Source organism: Aethalodelphis obliquidens, unplaced genomic scaffold, assembly GCF_003676395.1.
Source record: "Aethalodelphis obliquidens isolate GAN/ISIS:26980383/991018 unplaced genomic scaffold, ASM367639v1 scaffold2, whole genome shotgun sequence".
Lineage (NCBI taxonomy): Eukaryota > Metazoa > Chordata > Mammalia > Artiodactyla > Delphinidae > Aethalodelphis > Aethalodelphis obliquidens.
The window spans coordinates 81215808-81240629 of record NW_020837946.1 but is presented as its reverse complement, the minus strand read 5'-3'; the positions used below and the strand labels follow the sequence as shown (position 1 = coordinate 81240629).

At 36.4% G+C, this 24822-nt stretch overlaps 1 protein-coding gene across 1 annotated transcript in view; it reads left to right on the top strand.

Annotated features, from left to right (window-relative positions):
- MBD5 (methyl-CpG binding domain protein 5) overlaps window positions 1-24822 on the top strand; it is a 404162-nt gene that overhangs the window by 319847 nt on the left and 59493 nt on the right. The window contains exon 9 of the mRNA XM_027131635.1: window positions 17064-17238. The gene's annotated coding sequence lies outside the window, so the exon portion shown is untranslated. The remainder of the gene's footprint in view (window positions 1-17063; window positions 17239-24822) is intronic.

The following is a 24822-nucleotide window of genomic DNA, read 5'->3' as shown; positions in this document are numbered from 1 at the left end:
TTCCTTTTATATCTTTAGGATTTTTCTAAAGCCCAATTCATTCTGTACTTGATAAAAGTTTTTATATTTTTCTTGCATGGCTTTTCATTTTTCCCTTCTTTTCTTTCTACTTTTCTTCCTTCTTTCCATTCAGTAAGTATTTATTGAAGGCCTATAATGTGCCGGATGCTGTGTTAAGCACTGAGAATAACTTATGGAAAGGATAGACAAAGTCCTTACTCTGTTGCGTAAATTCTAGTGATGTGAGAAAGGCAATAAACATAAACAGATTATTTTAGTCAGGAATATGTGCTATGAAGAAAATAAACAAGATGGCATTTTGAGGTGATGTTTGAGCTCAGATATTAGAAGAGTTTAGGAGAGGGAACAGCAACTGCAAAAGCCCGAAGTCAAGAATAAGTGTGACATATTCAATAAAATGAAAAAGGACACAACTGGAGAGTCATTTATAAAGAAGAGACTGGTACAAAATGTAGTCAGGTAAATATCAAGAAGTCAAATGACATAAAGTCTTATAGGCTGAATCTTCGGTTTATATGACTTTTCTTTTGCTTTTGAAACATACCTCTTTATACCTAAGCCACATGGTAGGTATAACCTGTTCAACCCCTTGAGCCTCTACATAACTCTCTGGTTTCTTCATCTTTGGGCTTAGGCTGGTTGTATGGTCATGGTCAGAGTGTCCTTTTTTTTTTTTTTAATTTAAAACTTTCTTTGAGTTCCTTATAATAGATGCTGACAATGCACTTTTGTCTGTCTTTGAATACTTTGAAATACACTTTCCCAAAGTGTAAGATACCTTTGTGACCACACCCAGTGTGCACTTCCTAGGCTATTACAACGTCCAAGAGAACATGACCGATTTTTCCAATTATATTCCAGCTATACCTGTTATTATTATTCACAGTTAAACACAAAGAAGTACTTTAAAGAGACAGTTGTGAACAGGCATCCAAAATTTTGTCAAGCTCTCAGCCTTTATCACAAAAACTTCTATCAGATTGCTTCTCCCAATCCATTCTTTTTTTTTTAACTTTTAAAATTTTTTTTTTTTTTTTTTTGCGGTACGCGGGCCTCTCACTGTTGTGGCCTCTCCCGTTGCGGAGCGCAGGCTCAGCGGCCATGGCTCACGGGCCCAGCTGCTCCGCAGCATGTGGGATCCTCCCGGACCGGGGCACAAACCCGTGTCCCCTGCATCAGCAGGCGGACTCTCATCCACTGCGCCACCAGGGAAGGCCCTAAAATTAATTTTTATTGGAGTGTAGTTGATTTACAATGTGTGTTACTTTCTGCTGTACAGCAAAATGAATGAGTTATACATACACATATATCCACTCTTTTTTAGATTCTATTCCCATATAGGTCATTACAGAGTATTGAGTAGAGTTACCTGTGCTATACACTAGGTTCTTATTAGTTATCTATTTTATATATAGTATTGTGTATATGTTAATCCCAGTCTCCCAATTTATCTCTCCCTGCCCCTTCCCCCTTGGTAACCATAAGTTTGTTTTCTACATCTGTGGCTCTATTTCTGTTTTGTTAATAGGTTCATTTGTACTATTTTTTTGGATTCCACATATAAGCGGTATCATATTTGTCTTTCTCTGTCTGACTTAACTTCATTCAGTATGACAAACTCTGGGTGCATCCATGTTGCTGCAAATGGCGTTATTTTGTTCTTTTTTATGGCTGAGTAATATTCCATTGTATATATGTACCACATCTTCTTTATCCATTCCTCCGTTGATGGACATTTAGGTTGCTTCCATGTCCTGGCTATTGTAAATAGTGCTGCAATGAACATTGGGGTTCATGTATCTTTTCAAATTAAGGTTTTCTCCAGGTATATACCCAGGAGTGGAATTGCTGGATCATATGGCCCAATCCATTCTTTTTTTTTTTAATATTTATTTATTTGGTTGCACCGGATCTTAGTTGCAGCAGGCGGGCTCCTTAGTTGCGGCATGCATGTGGGATCTAGTTCCCAGGCCCCCTGCATTGGGAGCATGGAGTCTTAATCATTACACCACCAGGGAAGTCCCCTGGCCCAATCCATTCTTAACACAGCAAAAAAGAGATACCTTCCTAAAGTGCAATTAAAGTCTTGTCAATCCTATGCTTATACTCTTGAAAGCTTCCCGCTGCAATGAAAAAAAAATTCACAACATGATTATGAATAATGAGGCCCTACATGATTCCCTCCCTGCCTATTTCTCCAGCCTCATCTCATGCCACTCCCCACTTCCCTCATTACATTTCAGCAACGTGGATCTTCCTTCAGTTTCTGGATCACACCCAACCCTTTTCCAGCTCTGGAATTTTGCACATGCTGTTTCCTTTGCCTAGAATACTCTTGCCCAGATTCCCTTCTCATGGCCAGTTTCTCTGTCATCTTTCAGGTCTCACTTAAATTTCATCTCCTCAGGGAGGACTTCCCATCTCTCTAAGGGAGATCTTTCCTACCCCTCACCCTTGTTCTCCCTTAGGTCCTTATTTATTTCTTTCACAGCACTTAACATGACTGCTAGTTATTTTATTTATATATTCATTTCTTGATTTTTGGTCTTTCTCCACCACTGCATTGTAAGCCTTCCAATTGTAGGATCCCCACTGCCTACAACTATGTCTGATATGTAGTAGGCCATAATGAAGGATTTAAATAATTTCATTTGATTTTATACCTAGTTCATATACTTTTGAATGAATGAATGAATAACCATGTTATAAACAAATCATAAAACTTAGAATAAAACTGACTTTTCAACAAAGATTTTCTTTAATACTGAAATATTAAAAAGTCCAGTGAGGGAAAGGACATATAGGTATTGTAAAATTCTCATTATCTGAATTACTGGTTCAGTGTAACCCAATTACTCTAAACACATCTATAGCTGAACAAATGAAAAAGATTAAGAACAGTATCATCTCACAAAATGCATTTTTACTAAATATAATTTCATTTTTAATGTTAATGACAAGTCTTCTTTTTGTATTTTATACGATTAATCAAGATTTGGTATATGAAATTTCCCTGTGGCTTTCTGGTATTTTATATATATGTATGTGTGTATGAATATTTATATGTTTATATGTATAGTCATATATATATGAAGTAGATTGAGGCTACCAAAAATTTTCCTAGAAAAATAGAATTTATACAGTAGTGAGCTGTTTGTGATGTCTGATATAACACCAAAGTTGAAAATATGAAATAGTGTGGGATTTTATCTCTTTATCATTCAGCATTATTTGCATAATACAGTTAAATCAAAGCACTTGTATTATAATATCCTGGTGTTTTTTTCAAACAGAATATTTTTGTCTGTTGAAAAAAAAGGGGGTGGGGGGGCGTGGAGTTCCCTGGCAGTCCAGTGGTTAGGACTCGGAGCTTTCACAGCCGTGGCCTGAGTTTGATCCCTGGTCAGGGAACTAAGATCCCACAAGCCACACAATGTGGCCACAAAAGAAAAAGATATTGTCTGTTGAAGTGTTCATACTTAAAATGTACAATTACTGCTGCAGTTGTCTTTTGAAGTGTTCCTGCCTGAAACATTAAAACTATCACTGCAGTCTCATCTTTGGATTTGTTTATTGTTTATTACTAGTAAGAAATGACCTGGTAATATAAATTTGAAATTTACTTGAGGGTTTCAGGATTATTTTCTTATAAATTTGGTAAATTCCTTTTACTTCTCCCTCTTGTTTTCAGTGTGAAAATTCATAGCTATGTTTTGTTGTTACCTGCTGTGTTTAATAGATGACTTATATGTCAGCATCTGGTTTTGGGGGGTTTTTTTGCGGTACGCAGGCCTCTCACTGTTGTGGCCTCTCCCGTTGCGGAGCACAGGCTCCGGACACGCAGGCTCGGTGGCCATGGCTCACGGGCCTAGCTGGTCCACGGCATGTGGGATCTTCCCGGACTGGGGCACGAACCCGTGTCCCCTGCATTGGCAGGCAGACTCTCAACCACTGCGCCACCAGGGAAGCCCCCAGCATCTATTTTCTGATTCTAATTTGGATATCTTTCTGACAAAAATAATGAATCAATAAATAGTATTACTGCTCAGCTATGAACTAGAATTAATAAATGCTCCTAAAAGTTACATAGCATTCCAGATACTTTGACTCTCTAGATCAATAGAGACTAGTTTATTAGCTTACAGGTTAATCTGAGTCATCAATATCCTTCTTGAAAACTATAAAAATAAAAATATTAAAACATAACCTTGTTGAAGGTTAGAAACAAAAAGCTTCAATAAAGAGTAAAGTTTTCAAACAGTACCTATAGTTAGAACTAAAAAATCTTTATCTTTTTATTCTGCACCTTTGCCTCTGTATCAGGTTGCCATGGAAATTTTTTCATTAACATTAGATTGATTTTTCCAGAGATGAAATTGCTTGCATCCTCTCATCTCCTAATATTCCTAAAGCCTCCTAAGCCAACTTTAGTGGTTTAACCTCCAAGTTCCAGATTCCCAAGAATTTCTGCCATGCTGAGTATTCTTGAAACTCAAATGTAACACACTGATGTGTTCAATGTTAATATCAAGGTTACTACCATGTTTTCATCCTTGGTCCAAAAAAAGTGTTTTAAACATTTTTAGGCATCAAGGAAAAACTTTGAATTGTAAGCTGAAGAATTCCAAGGACATTTACCTAATAAAAATAAAGAAACAAAATCAGATGCTTTTATAAAGGTTTATACGTAGTATTCTAGGCTTTTTTGCTATAAAATATTAAAGTTCAAGTTAATGAACAAAGAAAACAGTATTTGGTTTGAGTAATTGGACCTTATACACCTCTACATAATATGTTAAAATTCGTACCTGAGTCAGTTCTTAAAAGTAGAACTTCACCTTGTGTAGACTGCCAAAAATAAACATAATTTTGTCCTAAGTACTTGATTGCTTCATGCCTCTTGAGTGAACATCCCAAGTGGTTTCCAAAAGTTATTCCTCAGGTTTTGAGGGAACATACCTTGTGTTACTTGATTTTGAGCACCTAGATTTTTAGTAGATACTCAGTACATGGTTCTTACTACCGTGTTTCTTACTGACATGTAATTTTAGTCTAAGATAAGATACAAAAGGCACCCAAGGAAGAAAAGGTTGAAAATTCATGGCATTTGATGTGAAAAGGAACCCAATTTCACCATCAATAGATACAAAAAATACTATTATAATCCTTATTTATGATATTTTAATGTAGCTTAAATGTTTCTACTTTTTTTTTAAGGAAGTAACTTTTTATTTTTCTTTATACAAATACAATTTTTAAAAATTCTGCATCTTGGGCTTCCCTGGTGGCGCAGTGGTTGAGAGTCCGCCTGCCGATGCAGGGGACACGGGTTCGTGCCTCGGTCCGGGAAGAGCCCACATGCTGCGGAGCGGCTGGGCCCGTGAGCCATGGCCGCTGAGCCTGCGCGTCTGGAGCCTGTGCTCCGCAACGGGAGAGGCCACAACAGTGAGAGGCCCGCATAACGCAAATAAATAAATAAATAAATATAAAATTCTGCATCTTTTTTTTTTCAAGCCCAAATTTTATTATAAGATTCAGTGAACATAACTCTGTTAAATTGCTAGCACAGTTTCTCACTCTTTCACACACTGTTCTTACAGACTGACAGTGCTCTCCAGACCTCACTTTAAATAGCACTTAGTAGTTAAGTGATCATTTAAAGTTAGGGACGGTACCTAACTTTTGAGCCTTACTTTCTTTATTTGTCCAATGGAACCAATAATACTTACCCTGGCATTGTCAGAATTAAATGAAATCATTGAAGTGTCTGTCATTGCCTGGCAGAAGCTGTATGTCTATTAAATAGTAGTTCATTAATCACCCTCCAATGCCTAGGGAAATTCATAGGAATTCAATTTCTTTTCTTTCCTGCCTTTAGCAAGTCTGTGCATCACAGGCAACTGGAAATCTGGTTTCTTTCAGTCCGACCATGGTGTTTAGAGTCCTTAGGCTTAGCCTGGGAATGTTCATTGTTACTGGCTGGCCTTTGCTTCTACGCCTTTTCAGTAAACAGCATTCTATCCTGATGATCTTTCCATAGCAGTACATTAGTGATCATCTCCATTCTAAACGTTTTTACTTTTAGAACATGTTCTTCAATTCATTTTTCCTCACTTGACATATGTCTTAGAAATTTTTCCATATCACTGTAGAACTACCTCTTTTTTTTTTTTTTTTTTTTTTTTTTTTTTTTTTTTTTTTGCGGTACGCGGGCCTCTCACTGCCGTGACCTCTCCCGTTGCGGAGCACAGGCTCCGGACGCGCAGGCTCAGCGGCCATGGCTCACGGGCCCAGCCGCTCCGCGGCATGTGGGATCTTTCCAGACCGCAGCACGAACCCGTGTCCCCTGCATCAGCAGGCGGACTCCCAACCACTGCGCCACCAGGGAAGCCCAGAACTACCTCTTTTAACTATTGTGTTATCTTCCATATTATGAACGTTTTATTATTTATCCATTCCCTAGTTAATAGGCATTTAGGTTGTTTTGTATTTTTCATTCTAATGATCAGTGCTAGTGAATATCATTTTACATAATTCTTTGTGCACATATTTTATTATTTTTCCAAGCATGATAAAGAAGAGGAGCTACTGTTTCAAAGAATATGCATATCTTAAGTTAATACTGGTGCTGATATATATACCTCCTAAAAGGAGGTAAATGGTCCTTCTACCAGTAGTTTGACACTAGCTGTTACCCATACTCTTGACCAAACTTGCTATTACCAGTCTTTTAAAAATGTTTACACATCTTAGGAGTGAAAAGTGATACTTTGTTATTGCTTTATTTTGCATTTTCTGATTACTGCGAAGATCGAACATCTTTTCTTAAGCTTACAGGCCTTTTGGCATTTCCTCTTCTCAGCCTATCCATATTTATGGTCCATTTTTCTTTTGGGCTTTATATCTTTTTTTTATTGACTTTTGAAAGTTACTTATACATTCCAGATGCTAATGCTTTAGACTATTATATATGTTGCAAATATTTTCCCCCTATCAATTGTCTTTTAAGTATTTTGGTGATTCTTTTGCTGAACAGAAGTTTTAAATTTTGATGTAGTCAAATTTAACAGTCTTTTTCATAATTGCATTTGCTTTTTGTATCTCCTTTAGAAGGCTTTCATAAATATAGTTCAAATAAACATTCTTTTATATTGTCTTACTGCATTTATGTTTTAGCTTGATTTAGTTTTTGTTTTTGACTTATGTCTTGAATCATCTGGAATGCATTTTTGTAAATTACATGAGTTATGAAAGTAACTCATTTTTTTCCCCAAGTGAGTATACAGTTGTCCCAATGCCATATATTGAATTGGCCATCCCTTTCCTACTGATTTAAAATACCACCTCATAAAAAAAAATAAAATGCCACCTCTATCATCAACTAAATTTGCGTATCTATGGGTTTATTTGTGGCCAGTCTCTTCTGTTATACTACTTGCCTATTCTTGTATCAATACTACAACTTTTTAATATGTTTTACTATTTGATAGGGCAATTATCCCTTTCTTGTTTTTGTATGTTAGTTTTATACTTAGCTACCTTCTAAATACCTTTGTCCTTGGTTCTAATAATTTTCCAGTTTGGGTACTTTAGGAAAATGATCATGTTGACTTCAAGTACTGACAGTTTTATTTCTTTATTTCTATTAATCATACCTCATTTAATAGTTATATGTCTTACTAAATATTCAAGGCCAAGCCAATTCCACATAAACACCTAAGAAGGGACACAGTTTTATCAGCTTCTCCAGAAGGTTTTATCCTTCTCTACCTATCCCTCTCCCAAATTTTGTCCTCCATTCACGCAAGATGGATTGGAGTTTTCTTTCTTCCTTCCTTCCTTCCTTTCTTTTCTTCCTTTCTTTTCTTTTCTTTTTTTTTTTTTAATGAACAGTTCTTAAGCTTGAGTTACTCCAACCAATATATGGGGCTAGGGGAATTAACAAGGTAGAGAAGCGATTCAAAAGTAGAATAGCCCATTATATTAATCTTTTCTGACCTGAAGTCGAATTTTTCTTTCTCCTTTATGTATTTGGGCATTTAATCACTTTGCCTTATAATCTTCAAAAGTCTATGTTTTGTCTCCCCAACATTTTAACTCCTTCCGATTAGGCTATTTCTCCTGCCTCATATACTCACAGTTCCTTTCCTCCTCCCCTGATACCTGTACTGCATGTCCTTTAACTTCATATAAACCTGTATTCCAGCTTAGATTCTGTGTTCCATATTTCAGTCACACAGGTGCCATATCTCAGACTTCATTGCCCCTCTATCTTTTGCCCACCCCTCTTCAAAACCATGGTCCTATTTTATTTTTGTTTGATTTTCTTACATTTTTTGAAATAATTTCAAACTTACCGAGACGTTGCAATAGTGCAAAGAACTCTATTCGCACAAATTCAGCAATTAACATTTTGCCATATTTCCTTTATCATTCTCTCTTGCCCCACTCTATGTGAGTGTTCGTGTATATTTTTTAGAATACTTTGATATTAAATTGCAAAAATCATATAATCTGTTTTGTTTTTGTTTTTTATGTGCCTGTACTCAATAAGCCAGAGGTCCAGCTCTGTCCATACTGCTGTCTTGTCTGATAAGTCATGTTCTGGTGAATAAGTTCACCTTTTGGATTCTGCCATAAATTCATGATCATTGACCTCAAATTGGCTTTCACCGCTACCTATATATGAGTGACTGTTTTTAAATTTACAGATAGAGGGATGTTTGGGAATATCATTTTGTTATGACGTCCTGTATGGAAATTTGATCAGATGATACATTGTGTGTGATTTCATTTGTCTGGAATCACTGAGATTTCCTTTATGGCCAGCTATTTTTATTTACTTACCAAATATTTACATAACGCTTACTATGGGCCAGGAGCTAAGTACTTTATAAATCTTCACTTATTCAATTTGCTCAACACTGTGTGGTAGATATTAGTATTATCTTCATTTTGCAGATGAGAAAATTGAAGAAGAGAAATATAACTTACCCTAAGTCACACACCAAGAGGTAGAGTTGAAATTTTATTTTCAGCAGTCTGGGTCCAGAATTTGTGCTCTTAACCACAATTTTTAGGGTTTTCCCCCCAAGATTCTGCTCTTTTCCATCTTGTTCAACCTCACTTTTTAAGAGGCAGGTATTAAAAGTTATGCTTTCAACTTAATTTTTTTTTTTTTTTTTTTTGCGGTACGCGGGCCTCTCACTGTTGCGGCCTCTCCCGTTGCGGAGCACAGGCTCCGGACGCGCAGGCTCAGTGGCCATGGCTCACGGGCCCAGCCGCTCCGCGGCATGTGGGATCTTCCCGGACCGGGGCACAAACCCGTGTCCCCTGCATTGGCAGGCGGACTCTCAACCACTGCGCCACCAGGGAAGCCCTTTTCAACTTAATTTTCATGGAAACAGTCATTCTCTTTTTATATTTATATTTCATTTGTTTACAAAATATTTTATTAAATTCCTAAATGACACCAGCAAGTGTTATTGACTCAGACAGCTTTGGAAACAACACAACTGATATTCAAAAGCATATAATTCAGGTGGTAAGAGCAGAAGTAAGCTTTTGCCTGTTTTCAAATGGAAATGCTGTTTTGATTAATTCAGTGATTTGTTTATGTGGAGGTCCGTTAAGAGACTTTCCTCTGTAGTTCAAATCAGAATATGTTCTTCAAGTAAATAAAGGCAGAATCACTGAAAAGTTATTTGCCATCTGACAGATGTCATTATCAGAAAATAAGTACATAGGAATGAAATTGCATTTGTAAATTAAGATACTTGTAGACCAGCAATGCTTATGTTAGAAATGTCATGGATCTATGATACCAAAGCTGTTTTTAGCTTTATGTGCATAGAGATTCATCCTATGCTAGGAAGACTGACATATTTTTTAAAGCTGTATTTCTGATACTCCCTAGCACAAGTTCTCCACTTTAGTCCGGTCAGGCTCTTCCCTCATCACACGGGTATCTAATCTCAGTAAACATATATAAGATTGAGTTGAAAACATTGAAGTCATCTTTATAAAGTATTTCTTGCTTTTCTAGCTTATGTAGAAAGGATAGCATTGGAATGACCAGGAGAACATCTAGCTCAGAGGAGGTTCTTCAGAGTTTTCCAAACATTGGACACTAATTTACATTTTTAAATTATATTAAGTATTTTAACACAGTCATAAAAATAACATGCCCACTCACATGTGTTATACCAAATTGTAACACAAGAACACATCATGAAACAAAAATAAACTGTGCTGCTAGTTTATATTTTTATGAACTGCTGACTAAAGCCTTGCCACCAATTTCCCTGTAGATATGTGAACTTCTTATGAGTATGCATTTTTATTTTTAGTTGGCCTTTTTTTAAAACTTGAGTCCATTGTTGTATCTCCAAATCAAATTATGCAAGCAAGAGAATAGCTGCAGCATATGTATGCTCCATTAAATAAATACAAATACGACATAAAGGAGTCTTCCTGCCATGTATCCTTATCACTCCTTAACAATTCTGCAATGGCAAATTAATGTGATAATATTGTATTAACGAAAGTCTTCTTGCTTAATTTAAGTTTTTGGTAGTTCTTACCCATATTTTGTATTCATGACCAAAGACATGAGTAATGATTAGATATAGTCATTCAATTTTGGAAACAGGATTTTCTTTACTTCCCTTCAAGCTTCTAGACCATTTTGATTGCAGCGATTTTAATATTGCCAAAGCCAAATTTACTATTTTTCCAAAAAGTTGACATTTACAATAGCTTTTATGTAGTAATCAGAATTGTCTCAATATTATAAAACCAAAACAAAGTACAGAAATAAATTTGTTGATGAAGATTACTTAAATTGCAACTGTCACCTATATCCCTTGGTTTCATACGTTTTATTAATCAAAATAACCCATTATTCTTATTGATGGATTTTAATAAGTAATATTATAATTTGGTCTTCCAAAATGAATTATTACCAACAAATCTCTTTTTCTGCTTTTTATAATGGAAGTTCCATTGAGATTTTATTAGACAAAAGAGACCTACAACTAAAATAATTTGAAAACTACTGATCTAGTTCAGTCCATTAATCTTTAACAAATTGAAAAATTAAAGCTCAGGTTACATATCTTGCTCAAAGTTATAAGCTGGAAAATTGTAGATACCAAACTTCCTGTTCGTTCACTGTTCTTTCTATTATGTGTTGTCTCATCTCTGAGTTCCTATAGTACATTTAGTTTATGCCATGCCATTTAGCATTTAATGCCATGGTTTGTATACAGGCATTCATTTATTTATTCAACAAGTAATTTTCTGTGTGCCAGATACTCTTTTTTTTAAAAAATAAATTTATTTATTTATTTTTGGCTGCGTTGGGTCTTCACTGCTGCACGCGGGCTTTCTCTAGCTGCGGTGAGTGAGGGCTACTCTTCGTTGTGGTGCGTAGACTTCTCATTTGCGCAGGCTTCTCATTGCGGTGGCTTCTCTTGTTGCGGGGCACGGGCTCTAGGTGCACGGGCTTCAGTAGTTGCGGCACACGGACTTCAGTAGTTGTGGCTTGCAGGCTCTAGAGTGCAGGCTCAATAGTTGTGGTGCATGGGCTTAGTCGCTCCGCGGCATGTGGGATCTTCCTGGACCAGGGCTCGAACCCATGTCCCCTGCATTGGCAGGTGGATTCTTAACCACTGCACCACCAGGGAAACCCATGTCAGATACTCTTTTTGGCACTGGAAATAGTCTCTGAATCCAAAAGTTGAGCTGAAAATAAAATAAGAAAAGTAGATTCTATTCAGCCTTCATTTGATTTTGGTTAAATAAATACACACCTACGATTAATCACCTTGTGTATCACTGATTGGTTTTAACATATCATTAAGAACTTTTCTATTTGTGATTATATTTTAGGGGAGTAAAAAAAGTTTCTCTAGGCGAGAAAAACAAATAATTCAACTCAAAGCACACTGTTTTCATACCCAGTACCTGATAATGTAAGTACATAAAACAGAATATGGTAAGGGCTGTTACATGCATGTAAGCAATACTGTAGAATGAGATAGTAACTCTAAGCAGGAGACTGGAAGAGGCTTCATGGAGGAGTTGACCCTGGAATTTAGTTAAAGGACAGAAGGTTGCTTTAAGAAAGTGAGAGGAAATCTTTCTATGCCCAGGGAACAACACATGCATAGGCATAGAGTTGTGAACAGTTGTGGCATTTCCAAGAAAGATTAATGCATTAGAATACTAGGATGTCTTGAGAGAAGTGGTGAATAAGCATTTTTAGGCATCATTATATGATTGAACAACGGAAGTAATGAAATGTGAGGACTTTTTATATTGTACACCAGGTATTCCTCATGCATCTACCTGTTTCTGTTCCTAAGTTCTTGAAGAACACTGATGGTATTTTGTACTTGCCCATTTATGGTGACAAGTGCAGTGCCATACATGGCAAGGGCTTTGTATATCCTTACTGATTAATTACACTCATCATTCACTCAACAAATATTTTTGGCTCCAGCATGTGTAAGATTCTATACTTTGTGCTATGAGAAGTAAAAATAGTTGCGATACAAAGCCAGCCTTCAAGAAGCTATTGAGCCCAAAGCACAAATTAGTCTGGGATAAACCATAATGGGAAAGAATATAAAAATAATGTCTATATGTGTAAAACTGAGTCACTCTGCTGTACAGCAGAGATTGGCACTACACTGTAAATCAACTATACTTCAATTTTAAAAAGTTTTTTTAATTAGCAAGGGTTTTTGTCTGTTATGGTGACTAATACATCCATATGTTCACAGAGCTTATGTTCTTATCAGAGGAGACAGACAATAATAGGATAAATAGTAAAATACAGTATGTTAGATAGTGATGAATACTAAGAAGAAAAGTAAAGTAGGAAAAGAGGGAAATTGATTATCAGACAGAAAAAGGAAAGGTAAAATTATTTAATTTCTCTTGCCTCAGTTTCCTCAATGCTAGAAAAGAAAAAGTAGTAGTACTTACTTACAGGGCTGTGACAAGGCTAAGTGAGTTAATATGTGTATGTATAAAGTCCCAGAAGATGGTAGGATGTCAGCCAGTATTATTTATACATTTGGCCAGAATAACTTTAGCACAACAGTCATCTTATTTTCATCACTTATGGACTTCTTTTATTTTAAGACATATTTTTATTAAAGGATATACTTCCAAACAGTTTTGAACTACTTTATCTATGGAGGAAGGCTCCCTCATCCATATCTTGTTTGTTTTAGCTTCTGCTTCCAGTGCAGTCACATCTAAATCACTTTCTTACTGAAGTGAATCATCATTCTTTCATAGTATTTCTTATACAGAACAATATTTGCTTATCTGGATGTCAGGGCATCATTTTCTATTTAAGGCATCGGGTAGGCATCCAGATCTTCCTGTGGAAAATATTCATTAATGCCTCATCACTTATCACATCTCAAGGTTAACAGATCTAACAAAATGAGACCTTTATGCTTGCTTACCAGCTAAAAATGAGTACCATATTGGGATTATTATTGCCAGATAAATATAAAATATTCAATATTAATCTTTTGGAACTAAGATCATTTGCATGGATTAGGTAAGGTTTCAGGTCTCCTACTAACCTTTCTTTGCCTGTGTAACCTCTGCACATCCTTAGATGTATCCTGCTTCCCCCTTTCTCTGATCCCTGAAAACTGGACTAGCTCTTTCTTTGTGTTCATTTAGCGCTCCATACTTAGCCCTAGCACAGCTGGTGTCACTCAGTGTTCTAATTAATTACCTGTTTACCTGACTGCCCACCTCCCTACCCTCCACCGCTCAGACAGTAAGCTCCTTGAGCTAGGGGAACAATGTTCTCTTTATGTCTGGGCCCCGAGTATCTGTTACAGTGCTTCACATGTAGTTGACTCCCAATAAACTTAAAACATTAAATATAATGCCAGGAGTACCTTTAATATATCAGGAATATAGAAACATAGTTATTTAACCTTGGTCACACATCCCTTAGTTGTTTCTTTGTCTCTCTTGGCTGCTTTCTGAGGAATAGCGTTGCTCAAGCATGCTGCTACACCCTGTCCTACACAGTCCCCTGTCCTGCTTTGGCCCAAAATCAAAAAGAAAAAGAAAAAGTAGGCCAGATATCTGGAAAGACCTCAAAGGTAGAGGAGCACCCTGTGGAGTACTGTGGTCCAGAATGTTATCCCTACTTTTCCAATTTTAAAACATTGACTTCACCATTCCTCTCAAGGGTGATGGGCCTCTAGGTTCTGAAAAAAGACCATCTATATATATATTTTTTTAACATCTTTATTGGAGTATAATTGCTTTACAATGGTGTGTTAGTTTTTGCTGTATAACAAAGTGAATCAGCTATACATATACATATATCCCCATATCTCCTCCCTCTTGCGTCTCCCTCCCACCCTCCCTATCCCACACCTCTGGGTGGTCACAAGGCACGGAGCTGATCTCCCTGTGCTATGCAACTGCTTCCCACTAGCTATGTATTTTACATTTGGTAGTGTATATATGTCCATGCCACTCTCTCAAATCGTCCCGGCTTACCTTCCCCCCCCACCCGTGTCCTCAAGTCCATTCTCTATGTCTGCGTCTTTATTCCTGTCCTGCCCCTAGGTTCTTCAGAACTTTTTTTTTTTAGATTCCGTATATATGTGTTAGCATACGGTATTTGTTTTTCTCTTTCTGACTTACTTCACTCTGTATGACAGTCTCTAGGTCCATCCACCTCACTACAAATAACTCAATTTCATTTCTTTTTATGGCTGAGTAATAGTCCATTGCATATAAGTGCTACACCTTCTTTATCCATTCATCTGTCAATGGACACTTAGGATCCTTCCATGTCCTGGTTATTGGAAATAGTGCTTCAATGAACACTGTGGTACATGACTCTTTGAATTATGGTTTTCTCAGGGTATATGCCCAGTAGTGGGATTGCTGGGTCGTATGGCAGTTCTGTTTTTAGTTTTTTAAGGAACCTCCATACTGTTCTCCATAGTGGCTGTATCAATTTACATTCTCAGCAACAGTGCAAGAGGGTTCCCTTTTCTCCACACCCTCTACAGCATTTATTGTTTGTAGATTTTTTGATGATGGCCATTCTGACTGGTGTGAGGTGATACCTCATTGTAGTTTTGATTTGCATTTCTCTAATGATTAATGATGTTGAGCATCCTTTCATGTGTTTGTTGGCAATCTGTATATATCTTGTTTGGAGAAATGTCTGTTTAGGTCTTCTGCCCATTTTTGGATTGGGTTTTTTGTTTTTTTGATATTGAGCTGCATGAGCTGCTTGTAAATTTTGGAGGTTAATCCTTTGTTAATTGCTTCATTTGCAAATATTTTCTCCCATTCTGAGGGTTGTCTTTTCATCTTGTTTATGGTTTCCTTTGCTGTGCAAAAGCTTTGAAGTTTCATTAGGCCCCATTTGTTTTCATTTTTGTTTTTGTTATTTTTACAGTACGTGGGTCTCTCATTGCTGTGACCTCTCCTGTTGCGGAGCACAGGCTCCAGATGCGCAGGCTCAGCGGCCATGGCTTACGGGCCTAGCCACTCCGTGGCATGTGGGATCTTCCCGGACTGGGGCACAAACCCATGTACCCTGTATTGGCAGGCGGACTCTCAACCACTGCGCCACCAGGGAAGCCCCCCATTTGTTTATTTTTGTTTTTATTTCCATTTCTCTAGGGGGTGGGTCAGAAAGGATCTTGCTGTGATTTATGTCATGGAGTGTTCTGCCTATGTTTTCCTCTGAGAGTTTTATAGTGTCTAACCTTACATTTAGGTGTTTAATCCATTTTGAGTTTATTTTTGTGTATGGTGTTAGGGAATGTTCTAATTTCACTCTTTTACATGTAGCTGTCCAGTTTTCCCAGCACCACTTATTGAAGAGACTGTCTTTTCTCCATTCTATGTCCTTGCCTCCTTTGTCATAGATTAGTTGACCATATGTGTGTAGGTTTATCTCTGGGCTTTCTATCCTGTTCCATTGATCTATATTTCTGTTTTTGTGCCAGTACCATACTGTCTTGATTACTGTAGCTTTGTAATATAGTCTGAAATCAGGGAGCCTGATTCCTCCAGCTCCGTTTTTCTTTCTCAAGATTGTTTTGGCTATTCAGGGTCTTTTGTGTTTCCATACAAATTGAAATTTTTTGTTCTAGTTCTGTGAAAAATGCCATTGTTAGTTTGATAGGGACTGCATTGAATCTATAGATTGCTTTGGGTAGTAGAGTCATTTTCACAATGTTGATTCAATATTTGCAAGAATTTAATTTATAAACCAGGTGACCTGTTTGTTGGTTGGTTGGTTTTCATTGATTGAAATACCTGTATCTGATATCTAAGTCACTAACTTAATGATATCAAAGCTCCTATGAAATCCATCAAATAATTAAAGGGTTGTTCAATGCCTGTGGAAACAGAACAAAATGAGTTAAACTGCACCAAGGATTATTTTACCCACGCTGAGGAGCAACCTTGTCCTTGTCTCCCTGATGGCTAGGAGAAAATTAAGTAAGGGGTAATAAGGTCTCAAGTATACTTTTGAAAGTCCTTATAATGTTTTTCCTTATTTGCTAAAAGGAAGCCGTTTTAAAAGTCAGGGGAAAATGTCTTTTTGTAACTCAGTAATGATAATGTACAATTTGGTTCCATAATTCTTTTATCCCAACATTAAGTTCCTGAAATAATGATAATGTGGTATTGCTGACAATGGTTCTAAGAAAGAAGGAAAGATAAAGAATTAAAGTTGGATGAGCATTCTCTGTACCCTCTGACTCCTCTAATTCAACGATCACCATAGTCACAGGGTTAAATCAATTTCATTAAGAAGGTTGACTGTGTGTGCTGGCTGGTATTCCTTCATATACTAACAATGCGTGAAGATCCACTACAGAGTAGAGAGTTCATCCTCTACCCTTGTGAAGAAACAATGAAGTGTAGGTTAAATGGTCATTAAAAGAAATAAGTTGTACCTCTTGTCAAGGTCTACAGTCTGTCCTTCAAGCCTTACCTCAAGGTCCTTTCTATTCCAGAAGGTTGGAAACCCAAGTGCCTACGGAGGCCAGGCTGGTGGGAATGAAGCAGGAAGCCACTGCAGTGTACTGGAGAGCCAAGTCCTTTCTGAAGGAGCAGCCACTGCTCCGTTCCAGATAATTGTTGCAAGGCAGGAATGCTGACCTAGTGTTACCACATTGTCCAGTTTCTCAGGTAAAGCAGGAAATGCAAATTTTCATGTGACATCTTTTGATTTAAGTATTGTCAATTAATTCACTTGTATTATTATTCTCAAACTGTGTGCGTGCCAGATACTTCCACAGGTGGGATTTGGCCCAGAGCCCTCGTGTTTGTAACTTGGTTTTGTATTTTGCTTACCTATTTGTTAAATTGCAGACTTTATTTTCTACAGGTTTTGCTTTGCTTCAGCATGTTCTCTAAAATATTCTATGCCTGGTTTTGTGCTATTGAAACTACCTTTCTCTCCAACCTGAACATTTTGTGCATAAGTTTTCTTTGGCTGCTACATTTTCTCTGCCACCATCAGCATTCCACTGAGCAGTCAAATGCTAGATGGAGTCTCCTTGAGACACTTTTCTTATGCCACCACTAAACATCTACAGGTATTACTACTTACTCATTTCCTTCCTGATGTGTAAGCTAGATAAACACAGTAAAAGATCATGGGATTTAGAGATTGTATGCTTTGGGCTGCCCCTTCTAGAATTTACACAGAGACTGTCTTCTTTCTCTTGCATCTTGAGAACCTTATCAGATAATTAATTAGACTATGGTTATCCTTTACATTTAATTATGTTTGCTGGAGATGTTGATTAGACTTAAGTGTTCCTAGATATTTATACATATAAAGAGACAATGTATTTGTTTCTTCAATGGCTGAGGAATCTTCCTGTTTTCACTTTGAGTAACTTGATTGCCAGTGTTACGGGGGGCGGTGGGGACCATTACCTCTATGTGGAACTAATTACTCCAGGTAGGAACTTGGCATCCATTGCCATGTGAATTGAAGAATGCTAAAACATTTTTTAAGTAAAAGAGTACATAAACATTAGTTGTTTCAATATGTTGTACAACCCCCAGATGGACAAAAATCACAATTGTTTCATTCTTAGTACAGTTTTGATTTTAAAAAATTGATATACATTCTTTTTTTTAACAATGATTTGACCTATTGAGCTACCTTGAGTAGCCAAAATACTAGTAATTCACAGATAAAATGTGAAAATAACCCCTTAAACTTGCTTAATGCACTCTTAGAAAGATTATGTAAATGTAAGCAAGTATTTTTTATAAATAATCTTTATGAGAAATTTTACTATACCATAGAAAAGCAAAAATAGCCAACTATGTTGATGCCAAATATGCAGAAATATATCATAAATAAATTTTCCCTCAGAGTTACAGTGAGTTTATTAATTAGTTTATAAATGTTCTGGCGTGACCTGTTACTACACTTTAAAACAGTTCTCTAAATTTTTTTTAAAGAATATGTATTTGGGAGCTGTGATTGTTCACTTTTTGGCTTCTAAGAAAGTAAACTGCATCATAAGCATTTTCTACATGTTCATACAAACCCTCACTTTCCTTCTATATTTTTTAAGGCACAAGGGAAGCTGTAACTTGAAGTTAGCTGCCTCAGTTGCTTTTTCTTTGTAGTCATGTAGAATGGTGAGCGCAAAGAAAAAGCTCAGTTATGTGTAGTAATGCATGTGAATTCCTGAATATCATAAGGGGGAGTTATAAAGAGAACTAAATTTAGACCTGGAAAGCCAAATAATGACTGGAGAAACCAGGGAAGGCCTCTCTGAGGAAGTGACATGTAAAAACTGAGATAAACAGAAGTTGGTTTAATGAAAAACATGGGGATGGCAGATGACATTGCAAGCAGAAAAGTAAGGGTGACAGCCTGAGGCATTTTAGAACAAATCAAAGGGATAGCCTTAATTTTTCTTTCTGCTATTTAGGTCAGTCAGGTTAATGTGGTATTCTTTCTGACTCTCCCTATCTTTTTCTCCACTTAGCTAAAACAGAAAGAGAAATAATAGCATAATACTAGGCACAAAGCTTGTGACTGTTTCCAATAAAAATCTTCCCTAATGCTTTTAAGTATTGGGGAAACATTAATTAGCTGTTCTATGGATATAACATTTAATTTTTTTGGAAATAATAATTTTCCTAATTACAGATCCAACACATTTTTATTATAAAAATTTTTTGAAAATATAGAAAAGCAATGAAGAAAATAAAAGTCACTCATGTTCCTGCTATCCAGGGATAAGCATGGGGAAGATACTGCTGTTCTATTACTATATCTACATAAATAGTAGCATTTTTGTAAATGAAGATTTATACTATACATGCAACTTTGTCATGTGTTTTTTCACCTGACAATGTCATGGACCTTTTCAATAACATGATTTTAATAGCTATGTATAAATAATAACAACTTAGATATTTATTATGTGCTAGGTACTAGTTTACGACTTTTAACTTATTGTATCCCCAGAACAAAGCAGTTCTATAAAATCTCCATTTTATAAGGAAAGAAAATTTTTTAAACTTTTCCAAGGTCACAAGCTATTAAAATGTACAGCTACATAGCATCTCAATACTGTACTTAATTTAAATAAAATCCTATTTTAGACTTCTAGATCATTTCCAGTATAATGTTTGGCTATTTGAAATAATACTCATGATTCTGTGGGTTGGAAGTCTAGGCTGGGCTTAACTGGGACAGCTCATTCCTGTTCCACATGGTGCTGGCTGGGCTCAGTTACATGTCTGGGGCTTCAGCTGGACTAGCTGGACCAGCTGGACTTTTCTCTCTCCACAGAGTAATAAGTCCCAATTCCTGATGGAAGGAGCTACAAAATATTTGTGGCCAATTGCAATCTACTACATTCAGCACTTAATCCTCCAAAGGCTTCTGTGTGCCGAGAATGTGTAAGTTGCTGAACGTTGGTAACATGAAATGGCCTGTGTAAGTAATCCTCCTGACCATAGAAGGGCATAGGTCAGGATCCTTGCTACCTTGACTCTGAAGACTGGCCTCATTCTCAGGAGCCTATCCCTATACCTTCCGAGTTTGTGAAAAAATGTTACCTTCCACGTGAATGTGATCCTTATGCACAGTTTTTGAATGTTTACACTCTTCTGCACTGAAAGGGCAAGGACGTTTGAAACTAGAGAGTTTTAGTGATCAGAGCAGGAAAGATGTGCTTGTGGTATCCTGATACAACTGTATAAAACAGGTGTAAATGTACTGAGGTACTTTGGGGTGAGTAAGTAGAGCCTGGCAGAGGCATTAGGTCTCTTACAAAAGATGTATCTGAGAGGTATGTTTTGGAAGAGGTGGCTGCACAGTGAATATTAGAACCAAATGAAAATAATAACCAGAGTTAAAATGAGGCTACTTTTTGGAAGGTTTTTTTTTTTTAATGAAAGAAGATATAACTGTAAGATAAGCGTGCTCATAAATAAAAATGCATAACTTGAGTAAATAGGTGAAAGGTGAAACAGATGGGAAGGTTGAATGGGAAGGCTGGCTAAGTACTTTTAAGGAACTGTTTAAATAATAGATATGAGGATGAAAGATCACTGAAAAGGGAAATGTCATTCAGGGTTACCCTGAGAAGCATAATTTAACTTAATAATGATGGAAAGATGATGAGTATATCCATTCATTACCCAATCAAATGATAACATTGTAGCCACTCAGACATTACTCTTCAAAATGCTAACGCTTATGTTATTTCTTAATCCAATTATACCTGTTGTTGCATGTACATATTGTTTTGGAATTTAAGTATAGAGGTAGGTTTTATGTGAGCTTTTTTTCTCAATTGGAGAACATGAGGCATTCACCCTTGCAAATGTCAGAATGGAGGAGACTTCTTTTTTCTATTTTTTTAAATTTTTTTATTGAAGTATATAGTTGATTTACTGGAGGAGACTTCTTAACTTTGAATATTTCCTGAGTTAAGTTTATAATCATTGTATAAAAAGTACAAATGATAACTTATATAACATTAAATATTGGTGTTTTACCTAATTTACATCGTCTCACCTTGGTGATAGCTCATTCAGGATTCATTCTGTCCTACTGTGTATCCAAGTAATGGCCCTGAGCACAAGATTAATGCGTGATGTCATTATAAACATTTTAATAGAATTTACTCATAATATCACATGACTTAAAAATCAATTCATTATTTTTACATTAATCAAGGTTGTGTGACATTATTCAGAAGAATGTATGATGTTTGATGTTATTCAGAAAGATTTATGAAGATTACCTACTTATTTTCATGATGTCATATTCTCTGATACTTAGTCTGCATGGTGTTTTGGGTGTAACTTTTAAAATATACACTTATCACTGCATAACATAGTGAATTTATTCTTAGGTTGACAAGAATGTCAGTAAAGCAGATAGAGAAAAAAGGTCTATTGCATTAATTATCATCCTGTTGAAATACAAGTTTCATTTTTATATGGTTGCATTCATCTATTTTAGTGGTTAATCCAATTAAAGTGTGTATATAAACCATTTAAATAAAACTCTGATACACTTTACAAATAAAGTATAAAGTTAACATATTGTTTTTTTTAGAAGCCCTATCATACTTTTGCTACACAGAAGTTATTACTCAGAGATTTTGAGATCATTAGGGACAAATCTAGAGCAAAAAACATCCTTTGTATTTTTTGTCAACATGCATAGTCACCGGCTTCTGTTGACTTCTTTTAAAAACTTTTCTTTCACTTTTGACGCCTGTGTTGCTAAAACTTTACAGGCCTACGTGGTAAAAATCAAAATATGAAACTGTATTGGCTAACTAGAATGTAGTCATTGTAGTAACTTGTAACTAGTCTTCATCAAGTATTTAAGCACCTCCTGTAGGCCAGGGGTACTATACCAGGAAGTGGGACTACTGGAGGAACCTAGAGAAACAAGTCCCTGCTGTGAGGAGTTTACATTCCTGTGGGGAGAGATAGGCAATAAACAAACAAAAAATGATAAGAAAAAAATCGGGTAATAAGAGGTATCAGTGAATTAACAAAGTTTCAGAGAATACCTAGGATTTACAGTGTGATCTCGTTGAGGAGGTGACATTTAATTTGAATTCTGAATGAAGCCAATGCAAAGAAGTGAATCAGGTCACTAAAATTCAGTTCACCAAAAGTCGACTCTCATAGACTAATTTGCATATTGAAAGGTGGTTGGAAAATGAAATTGTTGGTAGAATGGTGGCAGATATTCTCAGAACATACACACACACACACACACACACACACACACACACACACACACACCTTTGTGAATTTTATTATTGCTACCAGAAATGTTTGTGAAATAAATTTAAATTATGTTCTAAGTATAATATCTATCCCTGATCCTTAGTATTAATGAGATGGAGGTGCCTTTCATATTACAATATCTTTTCTGTTTTAACCTGTGTCTACTGGGCTTGAACCAAGCCATATAAACAGGGTGGGTCATAATGGAATCTTTGGGGAAGGAGTGAAGGGAAAATGTTGTGGATATGTAGTTTTTATGTTAAATTTGGAAAAGAGGAGAAACTGGTGTTTTCATCATAAAACTATAAAAATAAAACTTGACTAAATCTTGAATGATTGGTCTATATAGAAGATAAACTTATCAGAATCTCGGAGGCAAATAGAATAGATTTTAATATTCAGCAAAAGAGGGCATGCATGGATTTCAAAAGTTTGAGAAGCATGTCCTGAAATGTTTTCCTAAAACTACCCTCTTGGCGCTTTAGGAGATTTATCAAAGGCCCTAAAATTACGCAATTCTATTTTAGCAAATGCTTCTAAGTGAATTATCAAAATGGCCATATATTTATGTACAGAGATATTTACCTCAGATTTATTAGTAATTGTGAAAATTTAGGAGAAAATCTATGTCCACAAAAGGGAAGTAAGTAAATAAATTATAAACCTCTGTCCAAGAAAATTCTAAGCAATTAAAAGTCATATTTTGGAAAAATACTTAATGCCATAGTAAAATGCTCAAGGTGAAAATAAAGTATAAAGTGGTAATAATTCAATATTTAAAGGAAAGAAGGCACTATTATACATAGAAAAAAATGGAATTAGTTTAGCTACTTTAGAGAGCAATTTGGCAGTGCCTCTAAAGTTTAAACGTGCAGACCCTACAACCCAACATTAATATGATTGATATACCAATAGATGAATAATCGTAAAGTCATATGTTAGAATACCATTCAAATGTTTAAAATTAACAAATTGGATCTATATATCTGCAACAGAGATAGATCTATGTATCTCAACAGAGATAGCACTCAAAGCAATGTTGAATTTTAAAAAGCAAGTTGCAGAATGGTATATATGTATAGTAGTATTTATGTAAAAACTTTAAAATACATATAACAAAACCAAATATTGTTTACATATATACATAAGGAATAAACATATAAAAACATAGCCTCGGGCTTTCCTGGTGGCGCAGTTGTTAAGAATCCGCCTGTCAATGTAGGGGACACGGGTTCGAGCCCTGGTCCGGGAAGATCCCACACGCCACGGAGCAACTAAGCCCATGCGCCACAACTACTGAGCCTGCACTCTAGAGCCCGCGAGCCGCAGCTACTGAGCCCACATGCTGCAACTACTAAAGCCCGCATGCCTAGAGCCCGTGCTCCGCAACAAGAGAAGCCACCGCAATGAGAAGCGCACGCACCGCAAGGAAGAGTAGCCCCCACTTGCCGCAACTAGAGAAAGCCGGCACGTGGCACCGGAGACCCAACGCAGCCAAAAATAAATAAATCAAATAAATCAATTTATTTAAAAAAAAAAAACATAGCCTGGAAAGATACAGACCAAAATAAGGATGTTAGTTGCCTTTAAGCCAGAGGGGAGGTGAATGGGATGAAAAAGAGAAATTGGATGGGGGTGAGGGGTAGTATTTAACTTCATCTGTTATATTTTTAAAGTGTTTTGTTTTTTTAAATAAGCAAAAGTGACAAAATGCTTACATTGTGAATTTGGAGTAGTGGTTCATTGTTTATTAGATTAAATGCTTTTTTTTAATGTGTGCTTTTAGAAATTTCCAGAAACAATGACTGAAAGAAAGTCATCCATGTTTGCAGTGGTTATGATTCAACAGTGAGATTACAGTTCAATTTTAGTTTTCATCTCAAACATCTCTGAATTTTCCAAATTTACAAAATGAATGTTGAGGAAATCAATGCCTCTTAGAGATAAATAGATGATAACTGTATAGTTACTGGACCTCAGCTGCGTGAGGGGTTCCTAAGGCGCTTACAACTGAGCTGCCTCTAGAATGGTGATCTATCAGCCAAAAAAAGGATGAACCTCCCAGGAACAAAAGGAAGTAGTAGGCTGGCTGCCTGCATGGTGTAGAAATGTAAAACAGGTCATGTCCGGGGATGGAAAGCAGGGGCATTAGTCTAAGCCAGTGGATCTCAAGCTTGAGCATGCATTAGAATCACCTAGAGGGCTTGTTAAAAAACAGACTGCCCCCAGAGTTTCTAATTTAGAAAGTATGGGGTCAGTCCTGTGAATTGTATTTCTGACATGTTCCCAGATGTTAGTAACAATAATGATGCTTGTCGCAGGACCATGCTTTGAGAACCGCTGGTCTAAGCAAAACCCAGCCGTCAGATATTTGTATTTTTGATTATTGAAATATGAGGGAGACATTTGGCAGAAATGAATCCAATGTTATTATCTGGCAGATCTACAAATTACTTAATGGAGTGAGCCAGTCAG